Source organism: Hemibagrus wyckioides, linkage group LG21 (assembly GCF_019097595.1).
Source record: "Hemibagrus wyckioides isolate EC202008001 linkage group LG21, SWU_Hwy_1.0, whole genome shotgun sequence".
In the NCBI taxonomy this organism is placed as follows: Eukaryota; Metazoa; Chordata; class Actinopteri; order Siluriformes; family Bagridae; genus Hemibagrus; species Hemibagrus wyckioides.
The window spans coordinates 14805229-14814223 of NC_080730.1; the positions used below are offsets into that span (position 1 = coordinate 14805229).

General features: G+C 39.2%; 1 long non-coding RNA gene across 1 annotated transcript; it reads right to left on the minus strand.

Moving 5' to 3' along the window:
• Window positions 1-7216: 7216 nt before the first annotated feature.
• Window positions 7217-8168, minus strand: LOC131342347 (uncharacterized). The gene is made up of 4 exons (XR_009203024.1): window positions 8045-8168; window positions 7764-7813; window positions 7428-7493; window positions 7217-7297 (listed from the first exon to the last, which is right to left on the minus strand). It is a non-coding gene; the product is annotated as an uncharacterized LOC131342347 (long non-coding RNA).
• Window positions 8169-8995: the final 827 nt, after the last annotated feature.

An 8995-nucleotide genomic window follows, 5' to 3' on the forward strand; every position in this document is an offset into this window, starting at 1 on the left:
CTCACCATACAAATAGATAAACGATAATACTGGATTCAGGAAGCTTCTGCAGATGACAGCAGAGGAGTTTGACATCTTGCTGGGGATGGTTGGACCTCTCATAACCAAGCAGCACACACAAATGAGACGGGCAATATCCCCAAAAGAGCGTCTAGCTGTGACCATGCGGTTTTTGGCAACAGGTGGGTCTGGCAGAACAATATTTGACTCAACAAGTATTACTTTTAAGTGTGTATTGCTATACAGTGAGGGAAAAAATTATTTGATCCCCTGATGATTTTGTACGTTTGCCCACTGACAAAGAAATGATCAGTCTGTAATTTTAATGGTAGGTGTATTTGAGCAGTGAGAGACAGAATAACAACAAAAAAATCCAGAAAAACGCATTTCAGAAAAGTTTTACATTCATTTGCATTTTAATGAGTGAAATAAGTATTTGATCCCCTATCAATCAGAAAGATTTCTGGCTCCCAGGTGTCTTTTATACAGGTAAGGAGCTGAGATTACAGTAGGAGCACTCTCGGGGAGTGCTCTTAATCTCAGCTGGTTAACTGTATGAAAGACACCTGTCCACAGAAGGAAGCAATCAATCAGATTCCAAACTCTCCATCATGGCCAAGACCAAAGAGCTGTCCATGGATGTCAGGGACAAGACTGTAGACCTACACAAGGCTGGAATGAGCTACAAGACCATCGCCAAGCAGCTTGGTGAGAAGGTGACAACAGTTGGTGCGATTATTCCCAAATGGAAGAAACACAAAAGGATTGTCAATCTTCCTCGGTCTGGGGCTCCATGCAAGATCTCACCTCATGGAGTTTCAATGATCATGAGAATGGCGAGAAATCAGCCCAGAATTACACTGGAGGATTTTGTCAATGATCTCAAGGCAGCTGGGATCATAGTCACCAAGAAAACAATTGGTAACACAATATGCTGCGAAAGACTGAAATCCAGTAGCGCCCGCAAGGTCGCCCTGCTAAAGAAAGCACATGTACAGGCTCACCTGAAGTTTGCCAGTGAACATCTGAATGATTCAGAGGTCATGTGGTCAAATGAGACCAAAATCCAGCTCTTTGGCATCAACTCAACTCGTCGTGTTTGGAGAAGGAGGAATGCTGCCTATGACTCCAAGAAGACCATCCCTACCATCAAACATGGAGGTGGAAACATTATGCTTTGGGGGTGTTTTACTGGTAAGGGGACAGGACAACCGAACCGCATCAAAGGGACGATGGACGGAGCCACGTACCGTCAAATCTTGAGTAAGAACCTCCTTCCCTTAGCCAGGGCATTGAAAATGGGTAGTGGATGCAAAGAGGAGTGGGCCCAAATTCCTTAAGATGTGAGATGTGTGCAAACCTGGTGGCCAACTACAAGAAATGTCTGACGTCTGTGATTGCCAACAAGGGTTTGCCACCAAGTACTAAGTCATGTTTTGCAAAGGAGTCAAATACTTATTTCACTCAATAAAATTCAAATCAATGTATAACTTTCTTGAAATGTGTTTTTCTGATTTTTTTTTTGTTGTTATTCTGTCTCTCACTGTTCAGATAAACCTACCATTAAAATTACAGACTGATCATTTCTTTGTCAGTGGGCAAACATACAAAATCAGCAGGGGATCAAATAATTTTTTCCCTCACTGTATAGCAATACACACTTAAAAGTAATACTTGTTGAGTCAAATATTGTTCTGCCAGACCCACCTGTTGCCAAAAACCGCATGGTCACAGCTAGACGCTCTTTTGGGGATATCGCCCGTCTCATTTGTGTGTGCTGCTGGTTATGAGAGGTCCAACCATCCCCAGCAAGATGTCAAACTCCTCTGCTGTCATCTGCAGAAGCTTCCTGAATCCAGTATTATCGTTTATCTATTTGTATGGTGAGCACAATATTATAGTTTATAGGTTTTTACCAGAAAAATGTCTTAAATACAGTTACATCAGAATAAATAAGCTTTACAAATACATCAAACAGAAATAAAACATTTGCTTGACCAGCCGCATCAGGAGCAGGACATTGCAAAATTATTTATTTACCTCCAACTCTCTGAGAACTCTGACATCACATGTGATCTTGTGCTATTTCCTTATTATTTCTCGCGTACGTTCGGTTGTGAAACGCAGTTTGCGGACCAGACAGAGTTGTCGGTAGTGGTGGTAAAAACGATTCTTTTTAAAGACTCTGGTTTCGTTGAGTCACTCACTGAAATTAATCGAGTCAGTGATTCTTTCATAGAAGGTGCAGGTGATTATATGCTATAATAATTAAATGAGTATAGTTATGTACTGCTATGTTATGGCGTGTATGGAATAGTAATTGCAAGTTTTTAGAAAATCTTTGACTATTGCTATTGCAACCGAACGTTCATGTTTGCTCCAGGGCGCAATGTGTGCTTGATTAGATTTGATTTGATTTAATGATTAAAGTAGATTGGAATTACATTTATGAACATGAATACATTTTTCAGGAAAATTTCAACACAAGCTGGAATAGCCATCAAGGGAACAGAGGTGCTCTTTGGTGTTCCTGATGTGGCACATGCTTGTGCATACATGATGGGCCTTATCTATGTCCTGGAACTGAGCTACCCTAAGAAACTGAAATATACATTTGAGGTTTTTCAGCAGATCTCCCTGGAGCTTGAGGATAAAAACAAAACAATGTCCTCCAAGGTGCATAATCTAAAGGTCACCTTCCAGGCCTAAAAGCCATATAGATGACATTAAAGGCAGAGGGTTTGATTGGGCTTCCTCTTGGAAGTTTTACAGTTGGTTTTAAACTGCACTCAAGGTTTCCCAGTGCACTGGTTCAAGATGTGTTTGTGTAATGTTGGGATTTGCAATATTTTGTTGTGCAATGAGAAGTAAGGTCCAACTGCCAGCATGAGGAAGTGGACCAAAAATGTCCTCCAAGATATGTGATCTCAAGGTGATCTTGCATGTGTAAAAGCTATACAGATGCCATTGATGGTAGACGATTATAATGAGCTAGCTCTTGGCAGTCGTTGGTTTTATACTGCACTTTCTCAGGTTGTGCTGCTCTATTTTGGTTTATAATGTTGGTTTTAGCTATAAATTAAGTTCCAGGTGCTGAGACAGGGGGTTCTCAATCCTGGTCCTCAAATACCACTGCCCTTCTTGATTTCCAACTATCATTGCCCTACCTGCTGCTGACTACCAGGATCAGGTGTGTATATTTCAATTAAAAATCCACTTTTGAAACTCTCAAAGTTTAGTAGAGAAAACACAAAACAATGACTAAGGAAATGCTTCAGTTAAGTAGACTTTACTAGTAAAAAGTATTTCTTGCATAGAGAAAATTAAGTAATAAATACAAAGACTAGTCTTAAACTACATAATAATCTGATGCAAAAAGTTACCTTCATTTTTTTAATTAGATCAGGCTGGATATTTTTATCAGTGTACAAACAAACAGTACCATCTACATTTACAAGATTTATCAGAGTCTCTTATCCAGAGCAACTCACATTTACACAGCTGAGCAGTTAAGGGGTAAAGGGCTTTACACAAGGGTCCAGCAGCAGCAGCTTGGATTAAATTGTTTAAATTGCAGTTTTATTTAAATACAAAGCACACAAAGGTAATATTTCTAATCATGTCATTTCATATTTATGGCAAAAAAATAAAAACAGCAAGCCCACTCAAATCCAGTTTAAAACAAATGAGACAAGTCTTTTAAGAGCAAATGATGACATATAAAATAAGCTGTGTGAGCTGTGTCTGTGCTTATGGTATCTGTCTGTCCATCTCAGTCTGTCCATAATCTGAGGTGTTACAAACAGCAGAATTGATAACTGGAAGAGTTTAAGAGTGAACAGATATTTAGAGATTTTTTTCCAGAGGATGAAAGCTGATTTATAAGGTCATTCAGGTTCATGTACCATTGCATATTGTTTTAATGCTGTTTAACTCTTTATATCTGGCACTAATTACACCAACAAAACCATCCTGTGCATCTGATATATATATATATATTTTAAAGTGGTCAGTCTGGTATATCTCATGCCATAATCCAGAATGTTACCCTTTACAACCCACGGTGAGAACGGTGTCACAAGCCCTTTAAATGTCCTGGGAAGTTCCTTTTATAGCTTTATCCTTGATTTTAACTCATGAAGTCCTAAAGTGACACCTACGGAACATCCTGGTGGGTCATGTGATAGATCATGTGATTTTGTGTTCCCACAACATTTCCAAGATGTCTGCATGCCAGGCTAACAAATGTGATGATACTAGCTAATATGATGATGAAAGATGAAAAAAGTCTTTCCAATAGAGGTAGAGGATCTGTTTATGTCAGGGTGGAGAAAGAGGAACGCATGACCATTGTCACATGGTACGACAACAGATCTGTTACCTTGATCTCATCCTACTGTCCAGTTAAACCTCAAGACTGGAGGACAAAGCATTTGTGGAAGTTAACAGGCCACAAATTGTGAAGGAATACAACACATTTACTGGGGGGGGGGTGCATGGGTGCAAGGTACAAGTACCACATGAGGTGACGGAGGTGGTACTTCTACCTATTCTGGCAAACCATAATGCTTGTCTATGTCAATGCATGGCTGATCTGTAACTGACTGTAAACTACTTGGTGTCCACAAGCCACTGAAACAAAGGAGCTTCCAGGCTGAGGTTGCAACTAGCCTTATTCTCCTGCATTCACAAAGGGGCCGTCTATCACTCAACACCACAACTCCACCACCACCTCCCAAGAAAGTTCATGTTGGAGTTCCAGATGATGTTCATGTGACCAGGTTGCACACTGGCCTGTGAAGTGTGGTCGTTGCAAATTCTGCAAAATCAATGCAACCACTACCCTCTGTGAGAAATGTGATGTGCGTCTTAATTTCACTGAGGAAAGAAATTGCTTCAAATGTTTCCATTTGGCCTAGGTTATTGCCACAAACAAATTTCATGGGGTTTCATGAGAAATGGGTCCGGCTGCTTAACGCCCATTGTGACATTTATGTAACATTACAGATCCCTGACAGTAGGGGGTGGTATTTTGAAAAAAAACTTCAGAAATGTGTTATTTGGCATCTATTTAGTCTGTGTTATGTCCCCCATCATTTTCCTTGAAGGAGAAAGGGGTCTGGGTTCTTATGGGTTAAGGCACAGTGAACTCTATAATGTGTGGTTTAATTGCCTCTGTATTCCACAGTTTTACATTTCTACACAAACAAAAAGTTTAAGTCCACATTCTCAGAAGCAAAATGTAAAATAATAGTTACCCACAAAAACAGGATCAAAATGTGGAGGTGAAAAGAAACTGCACAAGATCTAAGCATGCTATCATATCTGTAAAACATGAGCCTGATGATGGAACTGCTGATTGCAGAAGCAAAATGAAATGAGTATAGAAACATCAACTAAAGTTCAGGAAAAATGCCTCCAAACTAAAAACTTCAAAACTAAAAACTGGGAAATTCTTGTGAGAAAAAGTCAGTCACTTGATCTGAAACCTTAAGAAAAAAAGGGGGACTAGCAATAAATGCATGATATGGAGAAAATTGTGGACATGGCTGTAAATCATGAGCATCCCCTTCTAAATAATAAAACTGCTTGAAGCCCAAACTGGAGAAAGAAACAGAGTTCAATTTTATTTTTATTTTTTTATTTACTGTACTTTAATGTACTTTTGTTAAGAAACTAGAAAGTACTAAAAACACAAATTAAATCACTCGTGTTTCACTAACAGTGTTTAGGAATGACTGAAAGACAATATGTATTCCTTTCCATTTTAAACATCTAACCAACCTTCATTTTCATGAACAGGATTTTTATTTATTTATTTTGGAAAACACCTTAAACACTGATATTATAAACTATTTCTTCTTAAAGAGTAACCTTGAGAGTTCAGAGTAACTGCATTATAAATGATGAGCTACAGTGGTGTGATTTGGTGTAAACTGTAAATCCACATTTTTAGTCCTCTACAATTTAGATTTTCAGATTTTTATCTCAAGATTTCAGACTTTTTAGACACAACTGTGCTCTGGATGTTTAAATGTAAATGTGCAATTCCCCAAATGTTACAGATTTCTCTACATTTTGGAAACAAGCTTTCCAAGACTATAAATATCTGAATTTTGTTGGATGTTATTTGTCATTTTTCACATTTTAGTAAACCTTACAAAGTTTCTGAAGTTCTTTAAAAAGGATTTGTATATGAGTGAAAAGTTCATTTAGTGTTGTGTTGCTTTTTAAAGGAAAATCATATAGACATACTGATGACTAAAAATAATCAGAATGAGACGCTAATAGGAGCAAATGAAAACATTTATTAAAGTAAACTATATAAACACTATACAACTATTAGTTTATTTACAACAATATTATTTGCAGCTACTATTTATACTAATTACTATTAGCAGTTATCTATATAGACAAGGATAGAGGGACAGATTGATAAGGGACGCTCTATGAGGGATGAGGGATATTAAAACTACTCCTTGGGTGCTGGGTTCACTCTACAGACCTGTAGGAAGGTAAAGGTGCGTGCAGAGAGGAACTGGATATTTCGGCAGGCGCTGATCAGCTCACCAGCATCGAGTGTCTGTGAAATGAAGAGCAGGATGAACATAACTGCTTCCTATCACAGCGATTTTATAATAACACAAGTAACATTCTCTCACTTTCTTTACAGTCAAAACAACCCTGTGAAATACTGTGATCAGCTTTAGTAAATAAAGGAAAGGTTTGGTTACCAGAAGGACGGGTGAAGATTCCTGGACATGTTCGTTTGGCAACAGCTGTAGGTTTGGCTCAACAACCTTAAAACACACAAACACAATTAGTAACTGCAATTAACACAATTTAGTGATGACATAATGAACAAGCCCTTACCTGAATGCCAGGGAAACTGTCCTCACAGTTGTTATGAAAAGGGAATCCCTGCAAACGACAATTAGATGAAACTCAAGATCTAGAACCGCATTTCATTTAAGTTCTCTTTTAATAATCGTTAAAGTGGAATCTCTTCATGAGAGTAATAAATACCGTGATGACCTCGAGAGTCCAGCAGTGTGCGGTTTCAAGCCAGCAGAGCTGACTCTCTGGACCCCTTAACAACCTAAGGATGTCTCTCCTGAGGTCCACTTGCTAGAAATAAAGAAACAAAACTAAACATTAGAACTTGTAAAGAAGGATGTGTGTGTGTTTGTATCTCAGCTGCAGCACTGTACAATACCCCAGACTGGGAGTTGGAGGAGTCTGCAGTGTTGTACTCAACATTACAGCAGGTGCTGTTCAGCTCACCAGCACTGAGGGGCTGTGAAAAGAAGAAGATGAGGATCATCAGTGTTTTTTATCAGAGCAGTTTCACACTAACACTTTCAAACATTCTGTCACTTGTAAAATCCAGAGATCAGATTTAGTAAATAAATGACAGGTTTGGTTACCAGAACAACAGCTGAAGATGTGGAGTGAGTTTCTGTGGGTAGCTGCGACAGGATTGGCTCAACAACCTTAAGACACACACACACACACACACACACACACACACACACACACACACAGACACACACACACACAGACACACACACACACACACACAGACACACACACACACAGACACACACACACACAGACACACACACACACACACACACAGACACACACAGACACACACACACACACACACACACAGACACACACACACACACACACACACACACACACACAGACAAAAGCAGCCTACACGTTTCAAATGTAGTTAAAATATTTTACTGACATACCTGGAGGACTGAGGGAGTATCTGACGATTCTCCCAGCAAATCCACAGGTTCTGCAATAAATTAGTTTCATGTAAGTTTAATTACAACTAATATTTTCTGTTTAATGTAAAACATTAAAATGGCCAAATTTATAAGGTAGTAGAGAGAGAGAGACCTTGTAAATTTTTCTCTCCTTTCTTTCTAATGCTTAAAAGTTAATAAACCTGTGAGTTAGTTAGCTAGTTAATTTGTGAAGAAACAGACTAATTGTAGCATTAGTAGCTTGTGTAAATTCACTGTACATGTGACTGATTAAACTCTCTAAATCCTCAAGTCCAGGCATCCTGATGAACTCCACCTCCCCATCAGGATCCACACGCTGCCGTCTACTCAGAGGGGCTTCTTGATTGCCATCCTCTTCGTCCCGCCTCCTCCTTATGCCCTGGCGTGGGACAAGAGTATCATTGTGGCAGGAGCATAGTACATACCAGCCACAATGTTGTGGATGTCGATATTGAAATAAGGCTGGGGCAAAGGAACTGTTGAAGGCTGTGGACTCCCTGAAGGTGGTGGCCTCCTCAAAGGGGATGGACTGCTCACAGGGGATGGGGTCCTGAGAGGAGAGAGGCCTCTCACAGGTGGGGATGGGCTTCTATCAGGGGACAGGTTCCTCGTTGACACCTCATGTTCACCACCATCTCCAGCTTCATTTTGCTGAGCAGGTCGGCTGTTGTCGTCCTCGTTAGCGCTGAGCTCTCTGTTGTAGTTGAGCTCATCTTGTGGAAACACAAAAGTCTCCCTCCGTCTCCCCGTGTCAAAGAAGATGAACAGACAATGAAACATCTAATAACATCTCATAAAAGGAAGCAGAAAATCTTATTTTAATAGCACTGTGTATGTTTTGTAAAACAGGAAAGCCTCACTATCAAAACAAGAAGTATTTACACAAGTTATATTACTGTAATCTTCCTATAACAGTGCATTAAAGACTCAGTATTTACATTTTAGCTGCATTTATAGGTGTTATACAGGGCTCTTCCAGTATCACGGCTTCACTGTTAGTCACACTGTGCACTTATTTCAATGCTTAAAAATATCTTCCCCCAAAAAATGCAGATTAAAATACATTTCTATTACAGTCTATTACTTTAGATTAGATTAGATTAGATTAGATTCAACTTTATTGTCACTGCACATGTGGGTACAAGGCAATGAATTGCATATATAACAGTATATAAAAAGTATTGTAAAAA